General features: G+C 41.2%; 1 protein-coding gene and 3 long non-coding RNA genes across 6 annotated transcripts in view; 2 read left to right on the forward strand and 2 right to left on the reverse strand.

Annotated features, from left to right (window-relative positions):
* Positions 1–1,956, forward strand: part of LOC111255338 (uncharacterized) — a 52,403-nt gene extending 50,447 nt beyond the window's left edge. Inside the window, exons 2-3 of one of the 2 annotated variants that reach the window (XR_002675435.2) lie at positions 979–1,114; positions 1,818–1,956. This is a non-coding gene — a long non-coding RNA (uncharacterized LOC111255338). The remainder of the gene's footprint in view (positions 1–978; positions 1,115–1,817) is intronic. The other variant, XR_015325495.1, reaches the window with a different exon arrangement.
* The window catches only part of LOC147758905 (uncharacterized), a 232,395-nt gene that overhangs the window by 65,521 nt on the left and 148,235 nt on the right, over positions 1–18,639 (forward strand). The gene's annotated exons all lie outside the window — the stretch shown is intronic.
* On the reverse strand, positions 779–4,185 carry LOC111255339 (uncharacterized). 2 transcript variants are annotated; one of them, XR_002675436.2, is made up of 3 exons: positions 4,026–4,185; positions 2,880–3,234; positions 779–2,450 (listed from the first exon to the last, which is right to left on the reverse strand). It is a non-coding gene; the product is annotated as an uncharacterized LOC111255339 (long non-coding RNA). The 2 variants fall into 2 exon arrangements; XR_015325503.1 differs by having other exon boundaries at positions 2,880–3,274.
* On the reverse strand, positions 10,443–14,483 carry LOC111255340 (uncharacterized). The gene is made up of 4 exons (XR_015329973.1): positions 14,335–14,483; positions 13,833–13,921; positions 12,939–13,052; positions 10,443–11,279 (listed from the first exon to the last, which is right to left on the reverse strand). It is a non-coding gene; the product is annotated as an uncharacterized LOC111255340 (long non-coding RNA).

An 18,639-nucleotide genomic window follows, 5' to 3' on the forward strand; every position in this document is an offset into this window, starting at 1 on the left:
GGTAATAATTGAAAAGAGCACGGATTGATTTTTTTGAATACTCTTACGTATATACGTTTACGAGCTAAAATTGTCACCCGGCATTTTCTCCATAACTTTACAACTACTAGGTGTCATCGTTTACTACGGCTATTGGAACAGAGCAGAGGATGTTAGGTTTTTTAAAACATTGTTGTCTTTAGAGGCTTATTTGCCCTTCGGGAAATGTTTGTCATTACAATAATTTCCTTGCTTAATAAACATAGCATTCGCTTCCCCTTGTATGCTGCACAGCACCTGCCCACTGAATAAGAAATATAACATTGGGAAAGACATCGTTAAACACAAAGAGCGAATGCAATCGCTAAAAAAATCAGACCCAACTTAAACCTTTTTGTAGTAATCATGCTTTATCCGCCTGGAGGGCAAACATAGCCACCCACGGGCACTGCAACGGAGCTAAGCTCAAAGCCGATTGCTAAGGTTCATTGCTAGCACTTCTTACCAGCCGCGTCAAACGCGTGCCTGAAAAGTGACTGATTGCATGGAGCAATCACGAACGAAATTGCTTGGAATCTTACAATACATTGTGCTTAGACAAACAAAGTAATTTCGCAATTTTCTGATACAATACTGAAAAAAATAAACTGCGCAAGTTTATAAATCATGAAGATATTATACGAATAATAATAGAATAAATCATCAAAATAAAAAACAAATGAAGTAAACAATAAATTGCCATTGAATGAAAGCTGCTTTATAAAAAAACTTATGAACCCTTTATTAAAAATTTGAACCCTTTATTAAAAATTCGTTATATAAAAAAGTCTTTATTAAAAAATATTTTTTCACAACTTTAGTCTTCGATTGCCTTTTAATAATGAACCTTTTGAGAGATTTGAAGATTTTCTGTTTATATGGATAACCTCACATAGGGTATATATATTTTGTTGGACAGTTTCTTCAGTGTTACATTGATGCGATCTTTTTTTCTGCCAGCCGTATCGGGTCATAGCGGCAACCAGATCGTTTGATACGAGAGAATCGCTAGGTTGGAGACCTCATTATTGTCGCAGTGAATGAATGGCCTCAGGGCGTGATCGGGCTGTTGCGACATCAAAGTCCTACTCGTTCGGTGTGTCATCTATCTAATCTCAGGAATCACCTTTATCGCGGTTATTCCTTAAAAATATTCACCCCAATTACACCTCTACGGCTACCTGGTGTCGGTCTTTGAATCGAAATGAAGAAAAATCGTTAGATCCACCATGACAAACCGAATCAATCTGCTAGTTTTAGATAGAAACAGATGATATAGCATGTTGAAATCGTTGAACATATGTTAAAACAACTTAGCGTTAACCGTCAATACAGTTTTGGCGTAAAATATGGCAAAGCGGTTCGTTCAGATCATTAAAAAGCGTACTACTACTACTATATACATACATATAATTTAAATTGAAAACCAAAGTTACGTAGAATCGTTGATTAAATAATGAATACGAAATTCGTTGAGATCCATTAAAGTTGAGATAATAATAAAATATCGTATAAATTATGCCTTCGTTACGTTAAATGCGTATTAGTTATCACTGGATCGGTTGTCACACAGCAAAAAATTCCTGCAGAGAAATAAACCGGAGTTGTTAAGGCCGCCATCATTTACTCTTCATCGGTTACTGATGCATTTCAAGGCTTTGAAGCTTCTAGCCGACCATGGTCTAAAGTAGGTAATTTGGTCACCAACACCGCAGTCCTAACGTGGTACTGCTACACTGCAGCGTCCATCTAATTAGTCTCTTCTCCGTTAATTCCCATGGCATCACTTGGTAATTCAGGACCGCCGACGGAAACGGCAGGGACGTCACAGTATGCAGTTGCGAAAATGTAAAGAGATCCGAAGCGGAGTGGAACAGGGAATACGTGCACAACGATGAGAAAAGGCCAGCCGGTACTGGTGCAAAACATCCCCCAGCGCACCTCACCAGTAGTAGTTCTGGCCGGCTGCGATTCAATCCTGAATGAACCTGTCAGTGGGACGGCCTTGGAACTTGAGGGGGCGAATGAGTTCCTGTGCGAGCATGGAAGGACAGTATACCGGATACCCGCAGACGAGCCGTCTGGTCCAACGTACTCCGCGCCTCATGCACTCATTCTCTCTCTCCCGTTTTATCACCCACTATTAGCGTATGAGATTGACGATTCCACACTCCTGCCAACTGCGTAAATGACAGGTATATTGGCAGGCTTGAACATAGATTTACTCGAAACAAATAAACTGATATAATTGACGTGGTTGGACAATCAAAGTTAACTATCAGTTTCCCCATTATTATGATTATCAGAATGATAATCGCGATGAGTTAGTTTTTTATCAGCGGCGAAACTCGTTTTTCCAAAGGTCGTAGGAGATCTGCTAGTGACGGTTGCCACTTTGACGGTTCAAGATTTTCTGGTCAAGGGGGTTTCAACTGTAAAACAAAGTAGAAGCCTGAAGACCGATAGGCGCCAACAGTAGTTAGATAATAGTACTTAAATTGGGGAACCGATCCCCGTCAAAGCCAATTTGCATAGATCATAATTATCCTCTACTATCAAAACATGCGTGTGTTCATACCCTTGCATTCTACTTAACTCTAACTATGCTATAACATGACCAGATCTTCATTCATAGAACCAATCGTATACTGAACGTTAGGCGTGACAGCGTTTGCACTTGCTTCAATTTTTCAAAACAGATTCTACAGTTATTTGTCTGCCGGCGGGATATTATGATTGGTTTGACATTCTGTGAACATCCTACAAATGGGAAAGCAATATGTCCGATTTCGACTTCTAAATAGTGCTAGTTACTTTTCCCCAACATAGAAAAACGGTTCCAGTTATGAATCGCTACATACAGACTCCAGACGCAAACACACCACCGCTATACTGAACGATGTCAGGTTGCTGCTGGGCTTGCCGTGTCCCATAATGATCTCGCCACACGCCGGAAACACTACCGGAAATAGCTATTCGCTTCTGGGTGCAAACTGAGCCCCCGACGTCCGTGTGTGATCTTTGTGGACCCATTGCTGTCGGTATTAACTGTTGGGGCCGCAGCGATTTTGTCGTGGATACCGTTCGATAACTTGGCCTGTCTCGCGCTGCCTTTGTGCTAACAAACGAATAAATACCTGCAAGCTCCTTCCGTAGACAGTGACGGGTATATCTTCTAGATCTGGATACACCTGTACCACGTCTATGGGAGACGCTCTGTAACATCCAGAAGGAAAGACACAGCGCGGAACAACGACTAAAAAAGGGAAAGAGGATTTACTAATGGAGTGTATTTGCTTTACGATGCTTAATGAGTGAAATTGCTGGCAATAGCAACTGGTTCCTTGTAGATCCGATGCAACAAATATTGTCTATAGCGTACATTATACTCTTCCAAAGATTTTTGCTAGAAGTATAGTAGTAATAAAAAGTCTCCTATAAACTGCTGCCAATCCTAAGTTTGCACTTAAAAGGAAAACATTCAATCAAGTTAAAGTGTAATGAAATAGAAATAATTACGGTTACTAACGTAAAAGTCAGGTAAATCGACTGTGCCTGTGTGATTTTGTAATCATCGTTCATTCGTCTAGAAATTCAGTAGCCTAGTTTCAACGATTCTTTTATGATGCACGTTTAAAATTTGAGGCGTATTTTTATAGGCCGACTGTAGTCTTAAATAACGGAAAAACAACAGTTAGGATTTCCGTAGTATCGACGATTTCAGTAAAGTAATTTGTTTTTTTTTTTGTAATAAAATGAGCATGGAGGTGAGTCTGCCGCTTGTTCTCTGTTTCGTCCAGAGTACCTGTAATCTCAGTTTGCATTGAAGTGTACAGTAACGATCTGCTACGGAATGGCAGAAGCCGAGTCGTTAGGTGGGCAACAGAAACCTAGAAAATTTGAAGAGGACCACTCTGAGCCTCATTGAGAAATGTTAAAAAGTCTACAATGTTAAGAAAGGTCAAATCCTTCTTTACTAATAACGGTAAAAAAAAGAATAAACTTACAGTAGACACGACTAGTTATCCTCAAGTGGATAGTTTACATTTTCAATGCGTTGCGTCACTTGGCGAAAACAAATTTCCAGGAAAATTTCGAAGATTTTCGAACTAAATAACGGAGTCGCTAAATTCGTTCCTCGACTAGGCATGGTCGCCTTGTCTAGCAGACGAGTTTCGAAAAAGTCCATTGAGATAATTCGAAAACTTGAAAAGTCCGCTCGCCTTCAAAGTTGCTATAGCAACAACAACATAATATCCATGGCGCTAAGGGTCGCGACTCGTTCTAATCGTGATTATTGCGCCTGCAAGGCTTCAATAGCTACCCCCAGACGAATGCATTAACAGAAACAGCGTGAATCAGACTAATTAGTTGTCAACAATAGCCGATCATATGATTTACCCACATGTTTATAGTTGTTTCCTTTAGCTATTTAGCAATGAAAAAGACAGTTCATATATATGCCCGTAAACTAGCTAGTTGCTCGCTAAAGGACAACTGAATGCGATATTCTCGGTGGACAAGCGTCGTGTCCTACCCTCTACCGTTTACTAGACAATCAAATCATTGAGAGTCTAAGCGAGACATTTTTTTATTTAAACTAATACTGAGAGAGAAGGAAAAGTCGATATCTCTTGAGCTCGTAGCAGGTTCGCTTTCAGGCCTGCTTGTCCAAGGCTATCCACCATTTCAACGTAGTCAGAACCTATTAAATTTGGTTCAAGTAAGTTGTTCGGACGCAATGGAACAATGCGTAAACATTTTTGCCAAATTTTCAACTAGGACGAGTCTGATCTCGGCAATTGGACTTTCGCAAACATCTCTCTCTTCATATAGTAGCTTCAAATGGCTAACGCACCCTTAGCCGGTAAAAATCCGATCTGGTTTTTTTTTAGCGATAATACATTTACATACTGTTCATACACTGTCAAAAATATTAAATAGCTTACCACTATTATATGCTACTACAATACATAATAGAAAGTTAGAAAGCACCAGCTGATATTTAAAACTTTCGAACCACAAACCATTGGCCCCGACGTGCTCATAAGCAGCTCTCGTACGAGTACAGGGACAATCGTGGGCACGCCATGTCACCAGTGTGGATCAGTAACGCAGGTCATTACTCAAGTTTCAATCAGGAACTTGCTTATAATTGCAACAATTAAGAGAAGTTTAGTATTCTTAGGTGTTTGGTTTGTGACAGTCCATGCTAAGGGACAATCTCAGAAAGCGTTAAGCCTATTCTGTTATTATCCACTACTGTCTTTGTTTAATAGAAGTTGTTTGTTTGGAATTACCGAGATTGATTTTTAAAAAGTGACGAATATTTATCTCCCAATATACAAAAGGCCAATACATTTGAGCAGTTTATCTGAAGTCGATGTAATTCATGACGTATGCAGCCTTTTTTTGTACAGGGATTTTTGTGAGTACCTGAAAACCATAGTTCTGACCGAGAGGCTTCGACGTCTGTAATCAATATAGACAATGCACTTATTGCGTTTGTTACGCACCATATAGTTACGTCCGACAAATTTGAAATTTAGGATTGGAAAATTTAAAACATTTAAAATTCTAGTGTGGCTTAATTATCACCACATGAACCCGATGCTTTCTTCAAGGGCACTTGACAATAACGCCTGCAGAATCATCTGCTATACAGTGTCGCTGCGAACCTTTTGAGCTGAATAGGTCGTGGGGCTTATTGGCAGCCCGTTGTGTGGTACGAGAAACCGGAAAGGGTCATTCACAGATCTGTGGAGGGCACGGAGAGTGGAGCACAAAGAAGTGCTTGGAGCGGTGATGCGTAGGGCTGACATTTTTATGTCAATTTACATTGGTGTGATTACTGAATGATGAAGAAGACTAGTGAGGTTGCTGAGAAAAGCTGGTAGCTATTGCTGACGCCACTACAAGTGGATATTACCCTGTCACAAAACTGACCTTCTTTCCGATTCTATTTTTCGGGATTCTTTGCAGCCCAACCACCAGGAACAGGACACTTTCTGGCGTCGCATGAAATAACTAATAGCTACTGTCCGGCGTCTTGTCAATGTTTCGACCTGCTCTCTGTAATTTGGCTTAGTCCATTCGTTCGTTGTGTTACTGCTTTCGACCACTCCTTTCAAACTGCTGATACGGCCGGCCATGTAGCTCTTTTCGTATTAGCTGTGCTTACAATGCCGCTAGATCTCAAGTTTTTAAGTGCTTCGTATTCTGGGTTTTCCACCTCACTTGGCCCACAGGAGGCAATAAAGATATGGAGCAATGAGATATTTAAGACGGGCCAAAGGTTGTCCGTTGTCGATAGTGGTGCATGGTTAAATCACTGCACATTATATTAGCGGAAAGTTACGTACTTCTCGGAGCAATCGCTAGTTCAACTGTTAAAACCAGGCAAACGATACAGAGCGTAGTCCTGAAGACCTTGATGCATTGACGGAAATTTTGTGAGGAATCTTAGCTAGCAGGGAACTGTAAGGACACGGGGTTCAATTTCACTACAAGTCGGATGTGCAGTTAGTGACCGGGAACTATAGTCAAATGTTTGATATATACATTTGAAAACATTTCCCTCTAACCAAATGTCTCTATACGGTATCACATGTATCTGTGAAATGATGACGAACTTAATCGTCATTGGCGATTATGCAGAATGCTGTGTTTGATCAATTGTCCGAATTTTGCTTATTATAGAACAATATCGTTTGGACAAAGGTATGTTTTATTGTTTTCATCTGCAATTTGGCAATATGCATCTCTGCAAAGAGAGTTGACGAGAGATGTATTTCTCTTAGCTTTATTAACGAGAGATACTCGTCAACGTCACCTCACCCGCCGGCATTCATTTCGCACTTGTATAGCCTGAATGTATAATACCGGGCCCTCTCTACCTAGTGAACCTTTTGCTGGCGCAAGCGTTTCAGTGTTCTTGAGTAGGGAAACGAAGCCGTGACCCGAAGAAGCAGCAGGACGCTTCTTCTCTGTTTGTCCGCCAACCAGCTATTCATAGCCGCTCAGTAACTCTCCTAGCTATCACCATTCTGAAAGGACCTCTTCACCCTGTTCTCCTGCTGTGACCAACCGTTCCGTCATCGTAAAAGCCGTAGAAACAGACCTTTGCTAAGGATATTCTAGTAGTTCTCAAAGGACTGCTTATCCTGGAATTGTCGCAATGTAGTTAGTCAAGCAATTACATTGTATGCAGTGGCACACACACACTTATGGTGGTATGCAAACAAGGCTATGTAAACTCTCTTTGGCTTATAATAACTGAGACGAAGAGAAAGGAGATCCGAGGGAATAGCGGAAGCCCCCTAAGACATTCGTCATACGCAAACAGTTCGCCGTTAAGAAGCTTCAGTCGAACCTGGAAACTAGCAACAACGACAGAACTCAAGTAATTAATCAATTTTTGCATAAAGGATCGTTCGTAAGGTTAGTAAATGTATGTCTATAGAGAAGAAAGAGAGAATATAAGACCTAATTTGGAATCAAATGAAAGACCACTAAATCCGGTAGATGATCATCAATTATAAAATTCGCAGCATGTCTCTGCCAATATTTGTTGTTCCAATAACGCGGACCGTGATCTTCACCAATGGATCTTAATCCACAGCTAACATATGCACTGAATGATTGGTCGCTAATTAATCACAGTAATACGACAGTTAATTCCAGAAGGTCAAACATTAAGCGATACTCAGCAGAGTCAGTTTAGTATAAAATATGGGTCATACAATGGACCAGTGTTGTGATTTGCTCCATAGCCAGGTTATGGCGTTGCAGACGCAGCTGTTTCGCGTTCCAACAGCTTATTGTTTCGATGACTTTTTTGACCTAAAGGCTTTATGTAGCAAATAATTGTTCATAAACGATAAACGTTACCTAGTGTTTAAATGTAATCAATTAATATTATTTAATAATTAGTTTTCATTAAATGAGCAACTACGTTTCGTCGAGAGGTAGTACGACAGTAACGTTGCTGCCAACTACCCTAGTTTGTTTTGAAAATACTTGAATGCAATAAAATAATGTAAATGAATAATAACATAACTCAAAATAGGATCGGCCACTATAATACCAGCCAGCAAAGGCATCCGTAGCTTAGTCTAGACTGCCAAAATTTTATCGATTTAATCCTCCATGTTAGAAATTTGTTCTGCTAATAAATTTGGGCTCTGACTATAGTACTCCTGCATATTTTAATGAAGTAACGAAAGAAACAGAATTCTTCGTGTTTTAGGCGGATGCCCTTTGCAAGTAAGTATAGATAGGATGGGATGAAAGAACGAGCGAACGCCGACACTGAATTCATACCGGCGCTGTAGCCATTGGTGGGAATGGGGCTTTAGATGGGCGTGAAGCTTTAGCTTACTGCGAGTGACAACACGAGAGGAAGACAGAGAACATGGATGCATGCGTGAAAAAACCGGCGTCGATGCGGACAAAGACCACACAACCAAAACGTTTCAGAATCTTATTCATCAAAATGAAGCCCGTTACTCGTTTAAGCGACTGCGGTTGCCGCTTTGTGTTGACTGCAATCCCGATCGTGAAAGAAGAGTGCCGCCTGTAATTCTTTGCCTTACTGCATTCACCAACGGTTACCCGAGAATGAGCTGGGCATAGCAGTAACATTACTAGTACAATATATAAACTAGCAAGCTGTTGGGGGACAGGCTAAGGGGTAACTGAAAGCATCGACGTTCGAGTTAACACATGTAGCAGAACGGAGAGCGTGTGTATTTCTCTTGATAAGACTCATCTGCCTTCGTTATAAGCCGAGAATGTTCTGTGAGACCGAGTAACATACCTCCCTCTGCGGAAAGCCGAACCGTAGGAGAGATAGCGAAAAGAGGGCTTTTAGAGGCGTTGCATAGGGGAGAGAGGGAAGTGTAGGTTGTAAACGAGCATGGACAAGATCAGAATGGAAAGGGAACGTAGGCAGGATAGCTGGAGGGGATATGGATTCGTACATTGCAATGAAAGGTAACGGTGGAATCGGGGGAGAAAACGAAAAGTCTACACAGTTAAGCGTAGGGGACTTTGAAAAGTATTAGTAGAGACCCGAACACAGCACGTGAGGTGCACGCCTATGGACGACCAATCTTGCATGCCACAACGTATCGTAGGCGCATGTCTACGCATAAACATGCAACATTTGCTGTCAACACTGTAACCAACTATTGCCGTCAGAGGCCACGTACTAATACGCCTACATAGTAACATATATTTGCATGCGCAGGAAGGAATGAAAGCCTTGATAGTTCAGCAAGAGGGAGAGAGGAACGGGACCAGGGAACGAAAGAGAGAGATGTAGTAATCCTTTACGGTGAGCTATGAATGACGAGGCTGGAAAGCGTTCGACGAAAATCATACGCTGGTTCACATACTATTGTGCATGTACATGCATATGCTCTGTCAGTTAGTGCGTAATCATGCTAGCCATGAATAGCTGACCAAACGATTACATAATAATATAAATGCAAGTAAAAGTGGCTTGTATTAAGCTTCAATAGTAGCCTTTCAGCGAAATGGTGCAGAGATAGTTGGCCGTACTTGAAGACACGGGCATTCTGGGGTATATTCGCAAAGACACATATGAATCGACGCAGCTACGGTACATTGGAATCTTTGTTAAGGTTAGCTAGTTACCTCCACTTATTCTTCTCATGGTTTAACTTGTAAATAATGATGGGCGTTCGAGTGACACAACAGATTCTAGCAGCGGAAATATTTACGATAACAAGAGCAATTTATGTTACTTAGTTATAAGAAGTACACAGTTTAGCTTTAGATTGTGAACAAGGTCCTTTAGCCGCACGTAAATAATTCCATTGTTAAGCGCTTGTGAAGCATATTAAACATTTCCGCCAAGGGTCTACGCTTTTTTAGTTAAATTCGTAGTATAAAAAGGCATACTATATTCATAATTAGTCTTCATCATTTTTTAGGCAATATTATTCGCTACTAGCCTCAGCAGCGGTTCCTTTGATTTACTGAATGGTCGCAATAGAAAAAATATTTTTTGGGGCATGGTTAGGTTATTTGAAATTGAAACGTAAGTAAGTGAGAACAGACCGTTGCCTCGATTTGTTGAAGACAACATAATTTATATTTTATGATTTGATAAAAATGTGTATTGCTTGTTACTAGAGTAAACTTTATGTAGAAAACAGTTTTGTGGGGCCTGTGAATGAAAGTGCGTATAAGTATACGTTGTTCAGCGTATCTAGTCTATATACGAGCATATTTTACTAGGTCAAAGGAGATTCACAATCAAGGCTCACATGGAAAGATTATATATTTGTTTGATCGTAACTGTTGGATATCATACACAATATCCTGCTTTGCTATCGCATACATAGATCGCGACACTTAACCACATGATTAGAATAACTACTCGGAAAATTAAAGAAGAAAAATTTGTCGTTGAGATCTACTTGCCTTCCGTCTTCATCAGCTTCAACGATTGATTTAACAGTGTGTAGATGCAGTTGTGATCGCCACCACTGGACCGGTCAGTCTCGAGAATAAACCAGGGACGAAAGATAGGAGGCAGGTGGCTGCTGAAAACGGGGTTCTCTTTTTTGCCCATCTTGTCGGTCCTGTTCTGTCCAGACAACCCATTTTGTTGCCATTCTAGCAGCACTAACTGTAACTGACAGCATTCCCGGCACGTTAAGGGTCCCAGACAGATAGTCCAAGCCTGGATGAGAAGCTGACGGAAGCAACGGAATAACATTCTCACTTAATTAATAGATTAGCGAGCGATTCGGCTGGGCAAAAACCCAGCAGCAGCAGCAGCAGCAGCAGCACCATCACTGCTGCTTTTCCCTTCGCTAGCTGGTCCACCAGCAGCGTTAGCAGGCGCTGGCAGCAGGCGATTAAGACGAAATTTCTAGTGCACTATAAGAATTGCACGTGGAAAATTTTTAAGTCCGAGCCTTTTTCGATCACTGCTTTGTGTGCACAGGGCCTAGCCATCTAAAACAAGCGTGTAGCAAGTCAGGCCTGGAGGAAACTACTTTGGTTTAAGCACCACTTCTTCTACACATAAGGAACGATAAACGATAAAAAGGATGAAGGAAATTTCACGGCAGGAAGACGGCTCCGGCGAGTGGATCCTTCGTATAGCATTTGTGTGACCGCGATCAAATCTGTTTCGCTGTATGTCGTAGAGATGGATGGTGAGATGGCCAATTTAGGGTCAATCTGGTAGACAACGATGATGAAGTGGCCTTCTTCCATCTAATCTATTTGATCAAAGATCAAAGGGAGGGAAAGATAAGCTGACCGGGTGCATTGTCGTAGCCTATGACAATGTTATCTATTACATGTATGATACAGGTACTGGGACTCGAACATAGTGATAATAATAATACAGAATTCATATTTCTCATTCGACTGGATACAACTGAAATTTGTAGAAGGTGAATGTGGTAGAACTGGCATTTTGTAGGTCTCGTTTAACAAGAGAACTGCTAAAACGCGCAATCTGGAAGAACGGAATTTAAGATTGTGGTTAAGCGAGAACTTAAACATGGCGGTGTTGGCAAGTGTTAAGCTGTTTCACATATACTCGGCGTAGAACTTCTGCTGTAGTTTGTAAATTTTGCTCGAGACGTAATGCTTCGGCCAACAACATCGTACAATTTTTTCATTCATTCATTCATTCATTCATCACTCACAAGACTCGAAATAGGGTCCTTCCAAATTCGATTGATTGCGTCCGGCACATCGCGCGTCTTAGCGCACGACGCATGCCCAACAGCGCTTGCAAACATTAAGGTTTTCTACAGAACCTCAGTCGGGTTTTGATAAAATTGGTCCAAAAATGTTTGCAGAATTTTCCGGCCACTACGAGAATTAATATCCTTGATCATCTGTACAAATATTTATCGAAAACTAAAGTTAATTTTCCTCTTCAGTATTTTTCGAAGACGTCAGACTACGTGTTTGTTGTGGGCGTAAACTTAATTTCCCTTATGGCTTTTGCCATATCTTTTGGGTCAATCTAAGGGTCAATTCTAAGGTCCTCAAAAGGCTTATTAGAGTATGCTTATATATATATATATATATATATATATATATATATATATATATATATATATATCAAATTCTAGGTCTTCTTTAACTTCTCTTTCAGTCCATGCATATGTACTACCGTAATGGTACCCTGATATTTTACGTACTTTTCCTGTCGCACCTAGCTATAAAAACTGCATCTATCTTGCGAGACCAAATTGTACGACAAAGGGACAAATAACGTCGACACAATCGTCTTTCCATCTAAACACATTTTCAATCTTAATGATGATTTGTACGGCGGTTGTCGATTCTTACTATTTACTGTTATAAATATGTTCATTTTGATGGATTTCAAAAACAAACTCATGCGAGTCTTGGTGTACAGCTTCTAGTTTGCTAAAGCTTTCAGTACGTCCTGAGTCGTTCGATTCGAGACAGGCAAAAATCAGGACAAATATCTCTAATTCTCTTTTCAGTGCTTTGAAATAGTTAACTGTCTTTTAACGACTACTTTAAGTAACATGGGGTAGTAACTTAAGGCCGGCATGCCTAACATTTTCGTCAATCCTAAATGAAATCCAATTTAAAACCTGGTTAAAAAAGTTCAAACTTCTATTGCAGAGTCCATCTTCTCAATTTAGGCGAAATATGGCTGGGAATAAAAGTCAGCAACTTTCCCATACGGCTAGCAAGCCTGCTATGGAAATTATACATACCTCAGACGTACTGGAAGTTTAATTTCTCACAAAGCTTCAGAAAGCAACCTAATTAATGAGGCACGTATAAAGGAGTAGTCAAATTGGAAGAGATAACCTAATTATTCGAGTCGTGCGGTTCACACCATTCATACAATGCACCTAAGGCATTTAATTGTCTAACATTACCTTGCATAGCTCTTAGGACATAACATAATATTGAGCTCATCCGATGTTTGTTGAAAGGATATTGACGCTTGCCCTCGTACTTCGCTATGTTCCATGCTCGATCAAAGGCTTCACCTGGAATGATATCATGCAGTAATTCACTGAGTAACACACAGAACAGGTCATACGCTCGACGGATATCGTACAAGAGCCTTTTTTGGAGATATAATCATAGTCCCCTATAGAACAATTGCAATCGTAATAATTATATAATATCAATATGGCCTAGATATATCTCCTAAACCGTTCTTCTCTCGCTGTTGCTTTCCTTGCTTTCTCTTTTTTCGAACCGATCCTTCCAACCGACTCATTGGCCATAAAGCCACAACTGATATAATCCCCCCGCCCCGCACCCGTCGTTCATCCATTCTCGTTCCATCCCAACTTGCGCCTGCCTACGCATTGAGCCGATTATTTCCGTTTCTAGCATATAATCGTTATGGTGTTTCTCTGTATTCAATGCACGTCATGTCACATGCGTACGACGCCGTCGTACCACTGTGCTGGCATGCGTGTTTGCGATTCCCTCTATTCTTCCCCATGAAAGGGGACTTTTAAGGTACATCTGTATAGTTATGGGCTGCGAGGCGTGATGGTGGCAGCCTCGAGAACGTTATCAGCCTGAAACACTGTGATGGTAACGGAAACAAAGCAATGTTAGAAGGAGGCGGGAGATCCTATTGGCTTGCGGTTCCAACGACAACGCCGTCTTTGGTGGCGAAGGTGGTGAGGACGACTGCAGCAGTAGCTATAGGGGGCGATTACGAGACTCGTCGGCTTGTTGGTTAACGGCGACCGACTGGAATCATTTACAGTAGCATTATCTCTGGTGGCTTTACGGGAAGTGGTACGTACCCACCGCTGATGTTTGCCATCAAGCGTCGAAAACCCCACTAGGCTGCTGCTGCAATGGTCCAAAGTATCCTCATCACGCGCTGGCCTAGCTGGTATAAAGCAAGAGGAAGGCCAAGACGACGACAAAAACAACAACATGTAACGAATGAGGCCAGCTAGTGAAAGATCTAGCAAAACGGATTAATTGCACCTGGTCGAATCTACGGCCGTGTAAGCTTGAGTGTGTGGCAATATATATATATATATATATAAAAAAAACAGCTAATGCGTTACACAACACTAGTAGCTTTTTGTGATGCGAAAGCTTACTTAACCCAGGGCAAATACCAATACTATTAATTAAAAAGTTAGCACAACAATGCTAGACATGCTAACATAGAGAATAGTAAGTATACTTGGTTTGTGATTCGCTTTATGCCCATGCATAACCTATGATTAACTGAAATATGAATGTATCTTTACAAGTTGAAAGCTATCTTTAGAACATCACGACCGTTCTTACCATAACTTTCTCGAACTGAGCTTATTTCTTTTCAGTTGCTAAGGTCAAGTTAAGTATTGATAGAATATATTAATCCATTTCGTACTCCAGTTGTATACATTATGGTATGATTATGGCGCTCAACAGGGTTACTGCTCGTTTTATCAATAATTCACAAAACCCCTTATAGGTAGCTTTCGTTGTTTCTCTCTAGATACAATCGTACCCGGCCAGATTTTTGTTTCCCTTCCAAATGCTGTATCCGACTTCCGATTTGGATTACAGAAGCACTCACGTCACTTCCCCCATGGCTATCCATCTCCGGTAAGGACAGTTACCGGCTTTCAAAGGTCAGCCGGCAATCCACCCTCATCTTTACTGTGAAGCAGGTTTTTTTTAGTGGACCTTTTCCTTAGGGTAAAAATAAAACTGAATGACGCTTCGTTCGCTCTCGGTGTAGACTTAAACAGCGAACAGGCTGACCTTGTATTGATACTAGGGTCTCTGAACAGCTATCGCATCTGTTCTGGTTTTCAACAAGATATACAGTCTAGACCTTTATTCTACCAGGAAGCCAACGGGTTCCGCTACGAAACTTGTTTACGTTTTTACGGCACTAATAGCTTGGACCGCGTTCACTATGACCATTTTATAGTGTACAAGTATCGTAGGGCTTGTGGTTGCGTTGAATATAGTATCCAGGAGACCACTAAGCTTGATAAATGATTAACTTGGTTCACCAGTTAGCCAAGTGCGTGTATCGTCATATGTATCAATCATACGTACCGTGGAGTTCAGGTAAAACAGAAGGCTTATCCCTAATCTCTGAACAGCTCGGCTTAGAACAGCTGCAAATTTGATTTCAACGGCGCATCTGACTCCTAACTACCCACCTGCCAGAGTTGAGTCAGCAACGACTTCTAGCAGATTTCCTGTGACCCGTGCGCATCGTACGTGATCGTAGATATGATAAACGGAAAAGACCGAATGATAAGGCAGTAATCGAAACTCTAAAATAACCTGTAGTCTCTCTACAAACAATATATTAGGCTATCACAATTTCTGTCTCTTTCTTTCTCTTGAGTCCGTCTCTCAAATGAGAACATAAGTTAGCACCGTACGACGTAGGCCGTTCTCTGCATCCGGGCTGTGTCAATTGCAACGACGCACAAAAGGGTTACCACTCAGGCGACTGCAATCAGGTGACGTCCACCGTTGCAGGAGTTACTAGCATCATGTGTGCAGCTTTCTTACAGACTCTGGAAACGAATCGGTAAAAATCAACAATGACGATGATATTCCTGGTGACGGAAGCGATAACGACTGTGGAGGTGAAAAGACTCTGTCGTTTGGCCGAGCGCGCCCCCTCCGCTGTCCCATTGTCCTCAGCTCCCAGTTCTTGCTTCTACTTGCTTCCTAGTGAAATAATTATTCTTTGAATTCTCTTCTTCGCGCAGCGTGCCACTTTTTCTTTGAGGGCAAACCTACATCTGTCGGCCGACCACACACATGCGCGAACTGGCGCAATGGCAGATTGCTGACTTAGTAGTAAAGGCCGTTTATACAGAACCAGTAGTGTGTGTTGGCCTGCGACGGCATTTTGCTCAGCCTGATCGCGTCAGCCCTACGCCTGCCATTGTATGAGGAGGGGTATAATGTGTATTTAGGAGGAAATGTATTAAGGACATTGCACAAGGGGAGAGGAGGCATGGAATTGTTCGACGGGATGAAATAGTCAGAAAGACAGACAGGCACATGGAGTCAGACGAAGGCAAAGGAGAATAAAGCGAATGAGAAATGAGAGGCGGATTCAGTGGCGCGAGGCGGGCCGGCGTTTCCACGAGTCACTCGGTTGCCAAGCCCGTCGCTTTTTCGTTGTGTGTCTGAAAACACAACAGCGACAGTAGAAGCACGAGTAGCGGGACAAGATCAACGGCGCTCTCAATGAAGGGGGGCCGATTTCAAGCGGCTACGTAGTTACTCACTGAACATAAGTGGGAACAAGGAGAAATCCCTACCCCTGCGCTGGCATTGGCCTCGTTCATGTATTCGGTGACGGGGAAGACGAGCGGACGATGGGGCACATCGGAGTGCTGTGCGATTCTACATCAAAATGTGTGATGTGTACCTAAAACGCAGGTCGTAGAGCCAGTCACCTAGCGTTAGCACACTGGAAGTGCGGGTATACTCTGCTGAGAATTGCAAATGTTTCTAATTTGATTTTAAAGCTTCGTCGCTCACTCTTATGCGTCCCCACACAGGCTACCGCCATCAACCTCTCACGTGAATAGTGAGGTCGAGTCGTTGTACCTTTCGCATAACTTCTGTTCGTCGCGTTTTTCTCACGTTCTGTCTGTATTCATTCGCTCTTCAGCGAACAACTTCGATTATCGAGAACTAAAGAGGCAAACATACACACACATAGGGACGTTTTTGTGACCGAAACACGAGTGGGTATTTGAATTGATTCCTGTTCAGAAGAGGGAGGCAGTGTGAACTCTCATAAAAAGGGGTCATATGAACAAATTATTTTTGTGCTCTTCGTTCACAGGTCATTTGCTGTCTATATAAGTAGAATAAGGCCTGAATAAATATCTGAAGGGTGGCTTTACTTAATATTGAGTGGTGTTAAAGATTTATGAACGCGAGACGGACGTGTGGACTATGGTTAATTTGTCGTGGGTTTCAGGTAAATTTAAATTTCAGGTTTGTGCTACTTATTCCGTTTCAAGCAAGTTTCATTTTTGCCATCCATATTTGCATCCATCATTACTTCAGGTTAAGGTGGAGAGTTTTCGATGACGTTTGGAACTAACGTTCGGTATTTTGAGTAATGATTAAGATTAAGAAAAATCATAATTATCAGATAAATCATGCTTTTGTAAGCGTAAAGTTGGTGAGCCTATCATTTTAAATTTAATTTTATCTGGAGTATAACATAAACAGTTTTATTGATATCATTTAATTTTTTTTTTTATTGATTTTAACACAGATTTACAGCTACATAGAACTCTTTCTCTCTCACAAATATTAGATAAAAACTAGCCTCTATTTCTGGATTTTTAACTCTCGAAAATACACGTGCATTGGTAATGAAGATCAACTAGCTAATTTATTGGTCAGAACACTACCAATTAAATGATAGTGGTTGCTTGTAAAATGCTGATTGTGCCGATAGGAATTAGATGCCTCTTTGAAATCAGTGTCTTACCGTAGAGCTCATCGGTAATATAGGACCGGCGTAGTTTCAACTTACCGGCCATGCAAGGGGTGACGGTCAATTAACAAAAAAAAAAAAGCAATCAAAACATCATAATGATTATTAAAATTGTTAATGTAGTGTTTAGCTAATGGTATTTACGCTTCAAAAGTTACCTGATCTTCGCCAATAGAATATATATATACGCCTTGTACATTTGTTGAGTAGCTGACGGCTGGCTGGCCGCCATTTTGGTGACGGACTCACTTTTAGCTTAAGAACTGGACAGAAGTAAGTTAACGGAAAAACCATGGTCTATTTGGTGGCAAAGTAAATCTAGTGTACGAATTGGGACACGCGAAATGCGATCTTTACGTTCAATTTGGGACTTGATAAGACCATACTTTTGTTAAGTAAGCAATCATAATGCCAAAATTGATTTTTCACGAAGACTGTGGGAAATAAAGCGAATGTAAAGAGAAGCTAACCAATGATACTCAAGCAATTCCTTAGGAGACATAACGTGCCCCGCAATGAGCGATCACGTCTAAACGTAGGAATAGGATCAGTCGAGAGAAATGGCAGAGCATTTTTTTCGGAGAACAAATCATACGGTTTAATCAATAAGTACAAATGGGTGAGCTTCAAACGGGAAGCAGTTAGTGCAGTTAGAATTCGCTGTTTGGAGGCTATTGGTGATTTCGGTTCGATGTTTTAGGTGGTAATGTATGTATGCAAAAGGATGGTCAGGAACAGGTTGGAAAAAAATCATACAGTGACCGGCCGGCCAATTGATGTTAATTACCTCACACAAGAACCACTTGAACGTTTGATACCCCAGAGGCAACTTAAACGGAAGTGAAGTATGTTTTTTTACTTGAAACCATACTAATACTGAGGAGGATCTGCGTTGGACAATATCACTGCAAACTTTGATTAAGAAATAAAACACGAATATCTAACGAGTTGAAGATCAAAACTCATCGTTTCGTCCTGCGGCCTTCAGCATTAATAACAGCGAAAATTTGCAGAGTCCTTGCGATTTCATTCTGATCTCTGTTAGGAAGAGAATTTTCTCAACTAGAACGTGTCCTGATGTATAATTATCAAATTTGATGCCAGGCGCG

Source organism: Varroa destructor, unplaced genomic scaffold (assembly GCF_002443255.2).
Source record: "Varroa destructor unplaced genomic scaffold, Vdes_3.0 BEIS01000001.1, whole genome shotgun sequence".
Taxonomy (NCBI): Eukaryota; Metazoa; Arthropoda; class Arachnida; order Mesostigmata; family Varroidae; genus Varroa; species Varroa destructor.